The sequence below is a fragment of the Hyla sarda genome, chromosome 2 (genome assembly GCF_029499605.1).
Source record: "Hyla sarda isolate aHylSar1 chromosome 2, aHylSar1.hap1, whole genome shotgun sequence".
NCBI lineage: Eukaryota > Metazoa > Chordata > Amphibia > Anura > Hylidae > Hyla > Hyla sarda.
The window spans coordinates 372,520,539-372,535,233 of NC_079190.1; positions in this window are offsets into that span (position 1 = coordinate 372,520,539).

The window sequence follows — 14,695 nt, forward strand, 5'->3', positions numbered from 1 at the left end:
ACTCTCTGCCGTCTTAAATTGGCCACGCCCCTCCGGACTCCGTGCTATCCAACGCTTTTTGGGGTTCGCCAATTATTACAGGCAATTTATTCCACATTTTTCTACCATTGTGGCTCCTATCGTGGCTTTAACCAAAAAAAATGCTGATCCCAAGTCCTGGCCTCCTCAAGCAGAAGACTCCTTTAAACGACTCAAGTCTGCCTTTTCTTCGGCTCCCGTGCTCTCCAGACCTGACCCTTCCAAACCCTTCCTATTGGAGGTTGATGCCTCCTCAGTAGGAGCTGGAGCTGTTCTTCTACAAAAAAATTCTTCCGGGCATGCTGTCACTTGTGGTTTTTTCTCTAGGACCTTCTCTCCAGCGGAGAGGAACTACTCCATCGGGGATCGAGAGCTTCTAGCCATTAAATTAGCACTTGAGGAATGGAGGCATCTGCTGGAGGGATCAAGATTTCCTGTTATTATGTACACCGACCACAAGAACCTCTCCTACCTCCAGTCGGCCCAACGGCTGAATCCTCGCCAGGCCCGGTGGTCTCTGTTCTTTGCCCGATTTAATTTTGAGATTCACTTTCGTCCTGCCGATAAGAACATTAGGGCCGATGCTCTCTCTCGTTCCTCGGATGCCTCAGAAGTTGATCTCCCTCCGCAACACATCATTCCACCTGACTGCCTGATCTCCACTTCTCCTGCCTCCATCAGGCAGACTCCTCCAGGAAAGACCTTTGTTTCCCCACGCCAACGCCTCGGAATCCTCAAATGGGGTCACTCCTCCCATCTCGCAGGTCATGCGGGCATCAAGAAATCTGTGCAACTCATCTCCCGCTTCTATTGGTGGCCGACTCTGGAGACGGATGTTGGGGACTTTGTGCGAGCCTGCACTATCTGTGCCCGGGATAAGACTCCTCGCCAGAAGCCCGCTGGTTTTCTTCATCCTCTGCCTGTCCCCGAACAGCCTTGGTCTCTGATTGGTATGGATTTTATTACTGATTTACCCCCTTCCCGTGGCAACACCGTTATTTGGGTGGTCGTTGATCGATTCTCCAAAATGGCACATTTCATCCCTCTTCCTGGTCTTCCTTCTGCGCCTCAGTTGGCTAAACAATTTTTTGTACACATTTTTCGTCTTCACGGGTTGCCTACGCAGATTGTCTCGGATAGAGGGGTCCAATTCGTGTCTAAATTCTGGAGAGCTCTCTGTAAACAACTCAAGATTAAATTAAATTTTTCCTCTGCATATCATCCCCAGTCCAATGGACAAGTAGAAAGAATTAACCAGATCCTGGGTGATTATTTGCGACATTTTGTTTCCTCCCGCCAGGATGACTGGGCAGATCTCCTTCCATGGGCCGAATTCTCGTATAACTTCAGGGTCTCTGAATCTTCCTCCAAATCCCCATTTTTCGTGGTGTACGGCCGTCACCCTCTTCCCCCCCTCCCTACCCCCTTGCCCTCTGGTCTGCCCGCTGTGGATGAAATTTCTCGTGACCTTTCCATTATATGGAGAGAGACCCAAAATTCTCTCTTACAGGCTTCTTCACGCATGAAGAGGTTCGCGGATAAGAAAAGAAGAGCTCCCCCCGTTTTTTCCCCTGGAGACAAGGTATGGCTCTCCGCTAAATATGTCCGCTTCCGTGTCCCTAGCTACAAGTTGGGACCACGCTATCTTGGTCCTTTCAAAATTTTGTGTCAAATTAATCCTGTCTCTTATAAACTTCTTCTTCCTCCTTCTCTTCGTATCCCTAATGCCTTTCACGTCTCTCTTCTCAAACCACTCATCCTCAACCGTTTTTCTCCCAAATCTGTTCCTCCCACTCCTGTTTCCGGCTCCTCGGACGTCTTCTCGGTCAAGGAAATTTTGGCTGCCAAAAAGGTCAGAGGGAAAAATTTTTTTTTAGTAGACTGGGAGGGTTGTGGTCCTGAAGAGAGATCCTGGGAACCTGAGGACAACATCCTTGACAAAAGTCTGCTCCTCAGGTTCTCAGGCTCCAAGAAGAGGGGGAGACCCAAGGGGGGGGGTACTGTTACGCCGAGCGCTCCGGGTCCCCGCTCCTCCCCGGAGCGCTCGCTTCACTCCCTCCGCTGCAGCGCTCCGGTCACGTCCTCTGACCCGGGGCGCTGCGATCCTGCTGCCAGCCGGGATGCGATTCGCGATGCGGGTAGCGCCCGCTCGCGATGCGCACCCCGGCTCCCCTACCTGACTCGCTCCCCGTCTGTTCTGTCCCGGCGCGCGCGGCCCCGCTCCCTAGGGCGCGCGCGCGCCGGGTCTCTGCGATTTAAAGGGCCACTGCGCCGCTGATTGGCGCAGTGGTTCCAATTAGGGTTTTCACCTGTGCACTTCCCTATATTACCTCACTTCCCTTGCACTCCCTTGCCGGATCTTGTTGCCTTAGTGCCAGTGAAAGCGTTCCTTGTGTGTTCCTTGCCTGTGTTTCCAGACCTTCTGCCGTTGCCCCTGACTACGATCCTTGCTGCCTGCCCCGACCTTCTGCTACGTCCGACCTTGCTTCTGCCTACTCCCTTGTACCGCGCCTATCTTCAGCAGCCAGAGAGGTGAGCCGTTGCTAGTGGATACGACCTGGTCACTACCGCCGCAGCAAGACCATCCCGCTTTGCGGCGGGCTCTGGTGAAAACCAGTAGTGGCTTAGAACCGGTCCACTAGCACGGTCCACGCCAATCCCTCTCTGGCACAGAGGGTCCACTACCTGCCAGCCGGCATCGTGACACACATCCTATTGTCCAGATTTGTAAATTACTTCCATTAAACTATCTTAGTCTTCCCAGTACTTATCAGCTGCTGAAGTTGAGTTGTTCTTTTCTGTCTGACAACAGTACTCTCTGCTGACACTTCTGTCCGTCTCAGGAACTGTCCAGAGTAGCAGCAAATCCCCATAGCAAACCTCTCCTGCTCTGGACAGTTCCTGAGACAGAAAGAGGTGTCATCAGAGAGCACTGTTATCAGACAGAAAAGAACAACTCAATTTCAGCATCTGAAAAGTACTGAAGGGATTAATATTTTTTAATTTACAAATCTGTTTAACTTTCTGGAGCCAGTTGATATGAAAAAAAAAAGTTTTTTCATGGAATACCCCTATTAACCCCTTCCCGACCCATGACATACATGTACGTCATGACCGGGAAGGTTTTCCCGATCTATGACGTACATGTACGTCATGCAGATACTGGCCGCTACTTGCGGCATCCCGCCGCGCCCGGTAAGATTGTGGCTATCACTGATAGCCAGCCATCTTGCCTCGGGACCTAGGGGGTTTTCGTACTAGCCATCACGCCCCTCCCATAGACATAAATGGAGGGGGTGTGTTGTGACATCACAAATGCGGAAGCTGCAAGCTTCCATGTTCCATACGCCGCCGCTGCTGGACCAGAGATCACGGGGGTCTCCAGAGTTGGGACCCCCGCAAACTAACATCTTATCCAAAGGATAGGGGATAAACTGTTTTCAGCAGAGTACCCTTTTAAAAGTTTTGATTGGTCAGGGTCTCCGTGCTGATACCTCCACGATCTCTAAATTTATCCAAGCGCTTCACTCCTTGGATTGCTTGTTGGTTTGGAAACCAAAATGCACAATACATAGGTGCATCTATCTTTTTAACATATGCAAAAAGTATCAGTCACCAAAACAAAGACATCATTTTTGACAATTTAGTGGATATTACACTACTTCGGTGAATTGACCCTTTGTAAAATCCACACAGGTAGGGAGACAGTAAAAAAAAAAAAAAAACCTTCTTTGCTCCCGTGGTCATGCCGAAATCAATTAACTTGGTTTCTGGTTTGGCAGCGTGAGGCCATGAGGCCAGTCATCTAATCAGAGGTTGAGGCAGGATTGAATGAGCAGCTGTGTGACGTCATGTCAGCATTCTAGAGGTAGCTTGTAGCTTGAGAGATAGGAAGGTAAGATATTTTTTATTGCCCCCCTCCCTGAGGGTTAATTCACCGGCGTACCCCTTAAAGGACAACTGTAACCATAACATCTTATCCCTATTCATAGTTGTTTGATCGAGGCCACAATCTAAAGCTTGCATGTTATAGTCCCCTATGGGGACAAAAAAAAGTGTAAAAAATAAATAAAACAAAGTAAAAAAATATGCATTAACCCCTTCCCTAATAAAAGTTTAAATCACCCCCACCTGTGGTATTGCCAAGTGCGTAAATATCCGATTTATAAAAAAATAATGTTAATTAAGTATAAAAAAAATTCCAAAGTCCAGAAATACGTATTTTTGGTCACTTAATATACTAGTAAAAAATGAATAAAACACGATCAAAAGGTGACATAAAAATGGTTCTAAGAAAAACTTCAGCGCAAAAAATGAGCCCTCATACATCTCTATATACAGAAAAAGAAAGTTATTGGGGGTCAGAAGTGGACAATTTTAAACATACAAATTTTGGTGCATGTAGTTATAATTTTTTTTAAATAGTAAAATAAAATCTATATAAAGATAAGGTGTCATTTGTACTGAAAAGTGCACTGTGTAGAATCGGAAGCCCCCAAAATTTACAAAATGGCATTTTTTTTCCACACAAATATATATTTTTTTGTTTTGCCGTAGATTTTGTGGTGAAATGATTAAAAGATATTACAAAGTTAAATTGGTGGCACAAAAACAAGCCCTCATATGGGTCGGTAGGTGGAAAATTTAAAGTATTATGATTTTTTGATTTTAGGGAAGGGGTTAATTTAAAAATGAAAGGGTATTCCATATTAAAACATTTATTTACTCTCCACTGTATAGGGGATTAGTGACAGATTGGACTGCTGGGACCCCCGTGGATCTTGAAAACAGGGACCCGAGTCTTGTTTTGACATAGAGCATACATACCACAGATCCATTCATTGTCTATGCAGCTACTCAAGATAGCCGAGCACTGACTATTATCGGCATCTCCATAGACCAGTGGTTCTGAACCGGGGTTCGATCGAACCCCAGGGATTCGGTGAGGCAGTCTCCGGGGTTCGGCGGGGAGGCCCGCCGGGTGTTTTTGCCTATGGGACATCCCTGTGTTCCGAAAGATGATTTTGGAACACAGGGATGTCTCTGTTAAGTCCCTGCGGCCCCGCGTTTACTTTAAAAACGCGGGGATCGCCGGGAACTAGCGCACGCAGGGACGTCATGTCCCATGCGTGCGCCCATGGCAACCGAGCGCGGAGAAGAAGCAAGAAGGATGCCCGCTGGCAGTTGGTAAGTGTTTACCAGCGGCGCGTCAGCTTCGGTGTTCCGACTACCGATCCACCGGTCCTGCTATGGCCGGACCCGAGGAGCGGTGATTGGAACACTGAAGTGGGGTAGTACACAGGCATACAGCCTCCAGCCATACTGTATGGCTGGAGGCTGTATGTCTGTGGGGGAATATACTGCACCAAATGTGGGGGGAACTATACTGCCAACGTAATGTGGGGGACTATATTGCACCTAATGTGGGGGACTATACTGCCAATGTAATGTGGGGGACAATATTGCACCTAATGTGGGGGAACATACTGTCGGCCTAATGTGGGGGACTATACTGCCAACCTAATGTGGGGGAACATACTGCCAGCCTAATGTGAGGGACTATATTGCACATAATGTGGGGGACTATATTGCACCTAATGTGGGGGAACATACTGCCAGCTTAAGGTGGGGGACTATATTGCAAATAATGTGGGATAACATACTGCCGGCCTAATGTGGGGGAACATACTGCCAGCTTAATGTGGGGGACTATATTGCACCTAATGTGGAGGACTATATTGCACCTGATGTGGGGGAACATACTGCCAGCTTAATGTGGGGGACTATATTGCACCTAATGTGGTGGACTATATTGCACCTAATGTGGGGGAACATACTGCCAGCTTAATGTGGGGGACTATATTGCACCTAATGTGGGGGGACTATATTGCACCTAATGTGGGGGAACATAATGCCGGCCTAATGTGGCGGACTATATTGCGCCTAATGTGGGGGAACTATACTGCCGGCATAATGTGGGGAACTATATTGCACCTAATGTGGGGGAACATACTGCCAGCTTAATGTGGGGGGACTATATTGCACCTAATGTGGGGGACTATATTGCACCTAGTGTGGGGGGACTATATTGCACCTAATGTTGGGGAACATACTTACAGCTTAATGTGGGGGACTATATTGCACCTTAATGTGGGGGACCATATTGCAACTAATGTGGGGGAACATACTGCCATCTTAATGTGGGGGACTATATTGCACCTAATGTGGGGGAACATACTGCCAGCTTAATGTGGGGGACTATATTGTGCCTAATGTGGGGGACTATATTGCACCTAATGTGGAGGAACATACTGCCGGCCTAATGTGGGGGACTATATTGCACCTAATGTGGGGGAACATACTGCCAGCCTAATGTGGGGGACTATATTGCACCTAAAGTGGGGTAACTATACTGCCGGCCTAATGTGGGGGACTATATTGCACCTAATGTGGGGGAACATACTGCCAGCTTAATGTGGGGGACTATATTGCACCTAGTGTGGGGGGGACTATATTGCACCTAATGTGGGGGAACATACTGCCGGCCTAATGTGGGGGACTATATTGCACCTAATGTGGGGGAACATACTGCCAGCCTAATGTGGGGGACTATATTGCACCTAATGTGGGGGAGCATACTGCCAGCTTAATGTGGGGTACTATATTGCACCTAATGTGTGGGGACTATATTGCACCTAATTTGGGGGAACATACTGCCGGCCTAATGTCGGGGACTATATTGCACCTAATGTGGGAGAACATACTGCCAGCCTAATGTGGGGGACTACATTGCACCTAAAGTGGGGGAACTTTACTGCCGGCCTTATGTGGGGGACTATATTGCACCTAATGTGGGGGAACATACTGCCAGCTTAATGTGGGGGACTATATTGCACCTAATGTGGAGGACTATATTGCACCTAGTGTGGGGGGACTATATTGCACCTACAGTGGGGGAACACACTGCCGGCCTAATGTGGGGGACTATATTGCACCTAAAGTGGGGGAACATACTGCCGGACTAATGTGGGGGACTATATTGCACCTAATGTGGGGGAACATACTGCCAGCCTAATGTGGGGGACTATATTGCACCTAATGTGAGGGACTATATTGCACCTAATGTAGGGGAACATACTGCCAGCTTAATGTGGGGGACTATATTGCACCTAATGTGGAGGAACATACTGCCGGCCTAATGTGGGGGAACATACTGCCAGCTTAATGTGGGGGACTATATTGCACCTAATGTGGGGGACTATATTGCACCTAATGTGGGGGAACATACTGCCAGCTTAATGTGGGGGACTATATTGCACCTAATGTGGGGGACTATATTGCACCTAATGGGGGGGAACATACTGCCAGCTTAATGTGGGGGACTATATTGCACCTAATGTGGGGGGCACTAAATTGCACCAAATGTGGGGGAACATACTGCCGGCCTAATGTGGGGGACTTTATTGCACCTAATGTGGGGGAACATACTGCAAGCTTAATCTGGGGGACTATATTGCACGTAATGTGGGGGACTATATTGCACCTAATGTGGGGGAACATACTGCCAGCCTAATGTGGGGGACTATATTGCACCTAATGTGGGGGAGCATACTGCCAGCTTAATGTGGGGTACTATATTGCACCTAATGTGTGGGGACTATATTGCACCTAATTTGGGGGAACATACTGCCGGCCTAATGTCGGGGACTATATTGCACCTAATGTGGGAGAACATACTGCCAGCCTAATGTGGGGGACTACATTGCACCTAAAGTGGGGGAACTTTACTGCCGGCCTAATGTGGGGGACTATATTGCACCTAATGTGGGGGAACATACTGCCAGCCTAATGTGGGGGACTATATTGCACCTAATGTGGAGGACTATATTGCACCTAGTGTGGGGGGACTATATTGCACCTAATGTGGGGGAACACACTGCCGGCCTAATGTGGGGGACTATATTGCACCTAAAGTGGGGGAACATACTGCCGGACTAATGTGGGGGACTATATTGCACCTAATGTGGGGGAACATACTGCCAGCCTAATGTGGGGGACTATATTGCACCTAATGTGAGGGACTATATTGCACCTAATGTAGGGGAACATACTGCCAGTTTAATGTGGGGGACTATATTGCACCTAATGTGGAGGAACATACTGCCGGCCTAATGTGGGGGAACATACTGCCAGCTTAATGTGGGGGACTATATTGCACCTAATGTGGGGGAACATACTGCCAGCTTAATGTGGGGGACTATATTGCACCTAATGTGGGGGACTATATTGCACCTAATGGGGGGGAACATACTGCCAGCTTAATGTGGGGGACTATATTGCACCTAATGTGGGGGGCACTAAATTGCACCAAATGTGGGGGAACATACTGCCGGCCTAATGTGGGGGACTTTATTGCACCTAATGTGGGGGAACATACTGCAAGCTTAATCTGGGGGACTATATTGCACGTAATGTGGGGGACTATATTGCACCTAATGTGGGGGGAACATACTGCCAGCTTAATGTGGGGGACTATATTGCACATAATGTGGGGGGACTATATTGCACCTAATGAGGGGGAACATACTGCTGGCCTAAAGTGGGGGACTATATTGCACCTAATGTGGGGGGACTATATTGCACCTAGTGTGGGCGACTATATTACACCTAATGTGGGGGAACATACTGCCGGCCTAATGTGGGGGACTATATTGCAACTTATGTGGGGGAACATACTGCCAGCCTAATGCGGGGGACTATATTGCACCTAATGTGGGGGAACATACTGCCAGCTTAATGTGGGGGACAATATTGCACCTAATGTGGGGGGACTATATTGCACCTAATGTGGGGGAACATAATGCCGGCCTAATGTGGGGGACTATATTGCACCTAATGTAGGGGAACATACTGCCAGCTTAATGTGGGGGACTATATTGCAACAAATGTGGGGGGACTATATTGCACCTAATGTGGGGGACTATATTGCACCTTATGTGGGGGAACATACTGCCAGCTTAATGTGGGGGACTATATTGCACCTAATGTGGGGGGACTACATTGCATCCAATGTGGGGGAACATACTGCCGGCCTAATGTGGGGGACTATATTGCACCTAATGTGGGGGAACATACTGCCAGCTTAATGTGGGGGACTATATTTCACCTAATGTGGGGGGACTATACTGCACCTAATGTGGGGTACTATATTGCACCTAATGTGGGGGAACATACTGCCGGCCTTTTGTGTGAAAATCATGTTTTCATGGTTTTGTTCTTAATGGTGTTGTTCATTTTGTGCACCTATGTATAAATATATACTTAAATATATACCTCCTATGTTTTGAATTTAAAAAAATCATATTTTATTTGTCCAATTAAGAGGGGTTCGGAGAATGCGCATATGAAACTGGTGGGGTTCAGTACCTCTAACAAGGTTAAGAACCACTGCCATAGACAATGCATGATAAGGCAGCATGCATGCACAACCCTCCACTCCTTTTCAAAACAAAACTAGAGTCCCAGTTCACAAAATTGCAGTTGTTCCAGCAGTCAGACCCTCATGATCTGACACTTAAAGGGGTACTCAACTGGAAAAGTTTTTTTTTTTAATTAACTGGTGCCAGAAAGTTAAAGAGATTTGTAAATGATTTCTATTAAAAAAAATCTTAATCCTTCCAGTACTTATCAGCTGCTGTGTGATCCACAGGAAGTTAATTTCTTTTTTTTTAATTTACTTTCTGTCTGACCACAGTGCTCTCTGTTGACACCTCTGTCCATTTTAGGAACTGTCCAGAGGACAGTAGGAGCAAATCCCCATACAAAACCTATCTTGCTCTGGACAATTCCTAAAATGGATAGAAGTGTCAGCAGAGAGCACTGTGGCCAGGCAGAAAGAAAAATTCTAAAAAAGAAAAGAACTTCCTATGGATCATAACAGCAGCTAATAAGTACTGGAAGGACTAATATTTTTTAATAGAAGTCATTTACAAATCTGTTTAGCTTTCTGGTACCATTTGATTTGAAAACAAATGTTTTCTAGTGGAATACCCCTTTAATGCCTATCCTGTTTATAGGGAATAAGGGGGGGATTCATCAATATGTGTCTATTGTAGACACAGTTCTACCCCTTTACACTCTTGTCTATTGTACGCTCTTGCTCAGAATTTACTAAGGCTGTGCACTCTTTTGATAAATCTTGTGCAAATATAGAAACGCCCCCCCTTGCTCTACTGTACACTCTTTCTCTACCTCACAGGAAAAGTGGACATAGGGATTTTGTTTTGCTTTTGCTTTGAGGCCAGGATTCCATTGAGGTTTTTTGTCCATCAGCAAAAAAAGACAGAAAAACTGTCACAGCTTTTTCCTGTGTTTTGTCAGTTTTTCTTGCGTTTTTTACTTGCGTTTTGCTGGTGTGTGGAAACAAAAAATTTTACTAAACTTCTTTTTTCTTTTCTTTTGTGGATTGCGATGATGAACAGCGTTTTTTTAAATGTCAATAAAAGGGTTAAAGAGGGCTGTGAGGGAGTGTTTTTTTTTTAAATAAAAAATGTTTTCAATGTGTTGCTTTTTTTTGTAATTGAATTTTCAGGCTTAGTAGTGGAAGGTGTCTTGTAGACATAATCTATTACTAGGCAGGGGCTTAGCGTTAGCCCCCAAAACAGCTAGCACTAACCTCCAATTATTACCCTGGTACCCACCGCCACAGGGGTTCCAGGAAGATCTGGTACCAACAGGGCCGGAGCATCAAAAATGGCACTCCTGGGCCTAGGAGGTAACAAGCTAGCGTTATTTAGGCTGGGGAGGGCCAGTAACAATGGTCCTCGCCCACCCTGGTAACGTCAGGCTGTTGCTGCTTGGTTGGTATCTGGCTGATACTGAAAAAAGTTAGGGAACCACACACTTTTTTATTTATAAAAAAAAATACGCCTAGGGTTCCCCCTATTTTCAGTATCAGCCAGATACCAACCAAGCAGCAACAGCCTGACGTTACCAGGGTGGGTGAGGACCATTGTTACTGGCCCTCCCCAGCCTAAATAAAACCAGCCTGTTACCGCCTAGGCCCAGGAGCGCCATTTTTGATGCTCCGGGTCTGTTGGTACTGGCTCTTCCTGGCATCCCTGTGGTGGTGGGTACCAGGGTAATAATTGGCGGTTAGCGCCAGCTGATTTTTGGGCTAACGCTAAGCCCTGGCTTAGTAATGGATTCCGTCTATAAGACGGCTTCCACTACTAACCCTGAAAATTCAATTATAAAAAACAAGACACATTGAAAAAACATTTTTATTAAAAAAAAAACATTCCCCCACAGCCCTTGTTAACCCTTTTATTGAATAAAAAAATAAAAACACTGGTCATCATCGTTGCAGTCTACCTTCTGAAACCATTATAATCCAAAACTATATTTTCTATATTTGGTGGAGGGACACAGCAGTAACCCTTTGTCGTCATTCATATCTATCTTCCTGATGTTGTTAGGATTATGTTATTACGAAGTTTCTTTCAATAATACGGCTTGCTATTCCTCATTTATAATATATACTATATAGTAAAATGTCAAAATGTATTTGTTTTAGAGATGGTATTTGACATATTGCATTGGATATTTCTTTCACTTTATTATTACACTATTTAGCTCATCTGGGAAAAAATAACCTCTAATGTGCATCAATAACTACATGGTCAATGGAGCAAGAGAGACTAAAGCTAAATGAACTGACAGGCAAGGGATAAATATTCTACATTAATCTTTGTATTTCCCACACCATTTCCTGCTGTTGGTCTCAGGGGTTGTAATTTACAATATGATCTAGCAGGACTTTGATGTGATGTGACAGAGATGTCAATACAATTAAACTTCATCAACACGGCCTTACAACGACTAATAATTGTCTCACTGTATTGTATTGATTCTGTGTTTTCCAGTGCTAATGTTTACAGAACAAAGTGTGGGTATTGACTAGTGAGTTGGGTAATGATCTAGGGCAGACGTGATAAAATGGTCCTCTGGTGGGCTCTGGCAGAATCTGTTCTTTGCTGTGCTTTGCAATTGTCCATTGAATCATTAAAATGAACTTTAACATAAATGATTTGTACATTTAGCATCATCATTTGATGAAAGAAATCTCTGCATGGTGTAGGACATGAGGTTAACCGAGCTGAGGCAAAAGGTAACATTTTTCCCAAAGAGAATACATGGAAGAAACTTCAAATTGACAGTCATTTAGAGTTAGATTGATAGCAAATTTTGGAGCTTCCTATAAGGCAGCCTTCCTTCAAAGTAAGGAGCCATTCACATTACGGATTTTTCGAGTGGAATTCTGCTCAGTAATTCCACTCAGAAATTCCGGTGCAGCAGCCTCCCATTGTTTTTAATGTGTTTCTGCTGCACTGTTCACACTGCAGAATTATCTGCTGCATGAAATATAGCTTTGGCTGAAAGAATAAAAATTTGGATTTTAGGGGTTGTCTAGCCAGCTGAAGCTCAGGAAAATGTTTTTGTCCAGACTCGCCTGCCCTCGTGACTTCCGTTTTGAGCTGGGACCATACACCACTGGGATGGGAAAGGTGAGTAGAGTTGAGTGAGCTTTTAAAACTTTTTGAACTGCTTTTTTAAGCTTTTGAACTGGCAATTCAAGAATCCTCAATAAGCATCAAAAACATGTATAACACTGCCAAAAAACTCTAAAACATTGTGTAGCCCTAATAACATGTTTAAAAACACCTAGTGAATTTTGTATGTTTTTTAACAATGAGATGAAGTTGCATAGAGTATGAAACTGAGGTATCGGAAGACGCAATGGCTTTTTCCAAGCGTCTCTTTTAGTGACAGTGTCGCAAAATAGTGAAGAAGAAATAGCCTTTGAAAACATTTCATTGTTGAAAAAAATTATCAATTTTTTTAGGGATCACGGCAGGTTGTGTATGGGTAGGCCTGGTTGGAATACCAGATGTAAAAACTTTGTAACCATCATGTACTCCAACGTGAAGATGTTGCTGCTACGGCTTCTTCCTCTTACAAGGTAAGGGCTGGCAGAGGTAGTATAGAGTTAACTGTTTGGCTGCTTAGCTTTTCCCTATAAAAATTTCATTTATCCTCCTTCTTGGAAGGTATAAAAATTTCCCCATTCTGGCTTTATACCGAGGGTTTAAGAGTATGACTATGTAGTACAATACGCATTTCAATGTCAGCAGGCAGTGGTGGACTAGTGGTGGCTGTAGCCATTGGACAGCAGGCATTGGTGAACTAGTGATAGCTGTAACCAGCAGGCAATGGCGGACATGTGATAGCTTCAGCCAGCAGGCATTGGTGAATTAGTTTTAGCTGTGGCCAGTGGACAGAATGCTTTGGTGGACTAGTGATAGTTGGAGCCAGGCCTTGTGATATTGCTTCATGTGGTTACGGAAAGTGGTAATTCCTAAACATAGGCCATGGCCCTGTCTTACTTTTTATTTGCAGAGTTACAGCAGATTGGTGTCTCAAAATAGTGAAGAAATAACATTTGTAAACATATTTGAGAGTTGCAATAGGTTTTGCGGCTGGTAAGTAAAGACGCAATGTTTTTTTTGTTGTCTTTTTTGTTTTTTAATGGGTTCAGAAAATTCTCTTCTTTTTTTGTAGTTGCAACAGGATTGGTGTCATAAAAAGGGAAGAAATGAAGAAGTGAAAACGCAAAAAATTATCAATTTTTTTGGGGATCATGTTTAGTGTATGTGTAGGCCTGGTAGTAGCAACAGGAAGGGTGGTGGTAGAAGTAGCAGCAGCAGTTCAGTAAAACACAAAGTACAAGAAAGGGGAATTGAATCTGTGTGTACATAGGCCCTGTAGGAGTTGTAGGCAGAAGCAGGGGTGGTGGCCTGGTGTAGCAGGCGGTGGTGGACTGGTGATAGTTGTATCCAGAGGAAAGCAAATGGTAATCAGACAGCTCTTACTGCACAGCTAAAATTGAGGAGCATAGCATTTATGAATGTATTCTTAGGGTTTAACATGGCAAAATTAAGAGGCTGAAAATCTATGTGGAACCTGCATCGGAAATCTGTGTTGTTTCAAACATACATTTTTTTTAATATGGATTTACACATGGTTCTCAAATTGAAATATGCAGTGATTCCATGTGGACGCACACAGATAAGTGACATAGTACTAAATCAATGATGCGGTTATGAAATAAATCATGCTGATTTTTCAGTGTTGTGTGGAAGGTCAAAGCCAATTCCCATTAATGTCAATATGAGATTTCCATGTGGATTTGGAGGAGGAAGTTGGTGCTGATTCCGCATCCATATCAGTGTGGACTTTTGTTGTGTGAAGATACCCTTATAGTTTCTTAGCTTATTTAGGAGACTATAGATGGAAGAATAGTTATACTTTCCCTTGATAGGTAAATTTGATACTGGTTCTGGCTGCTCATGTGATACTTTGTTAGAGTATCCTGGCATTGATTGAGGGAGAGAAAGAAGGATAAAATCTGAAATCTAAAACAAAGAGTACGATTGTGACTGATCAGAAGGAGACTGAAGGCTGAACACAGGGAAGGGAGTGTAATATACTTAAAACAAGGCAAGACAGGAGGTGGTTTAGTGATAGAAACACTGTGTATTTACTGGACTGCTTACTTAAATGATTTAAAGGGGTTATCCATCATAAAGTAATTTAAGTATTTACCTGCCAGACAGTA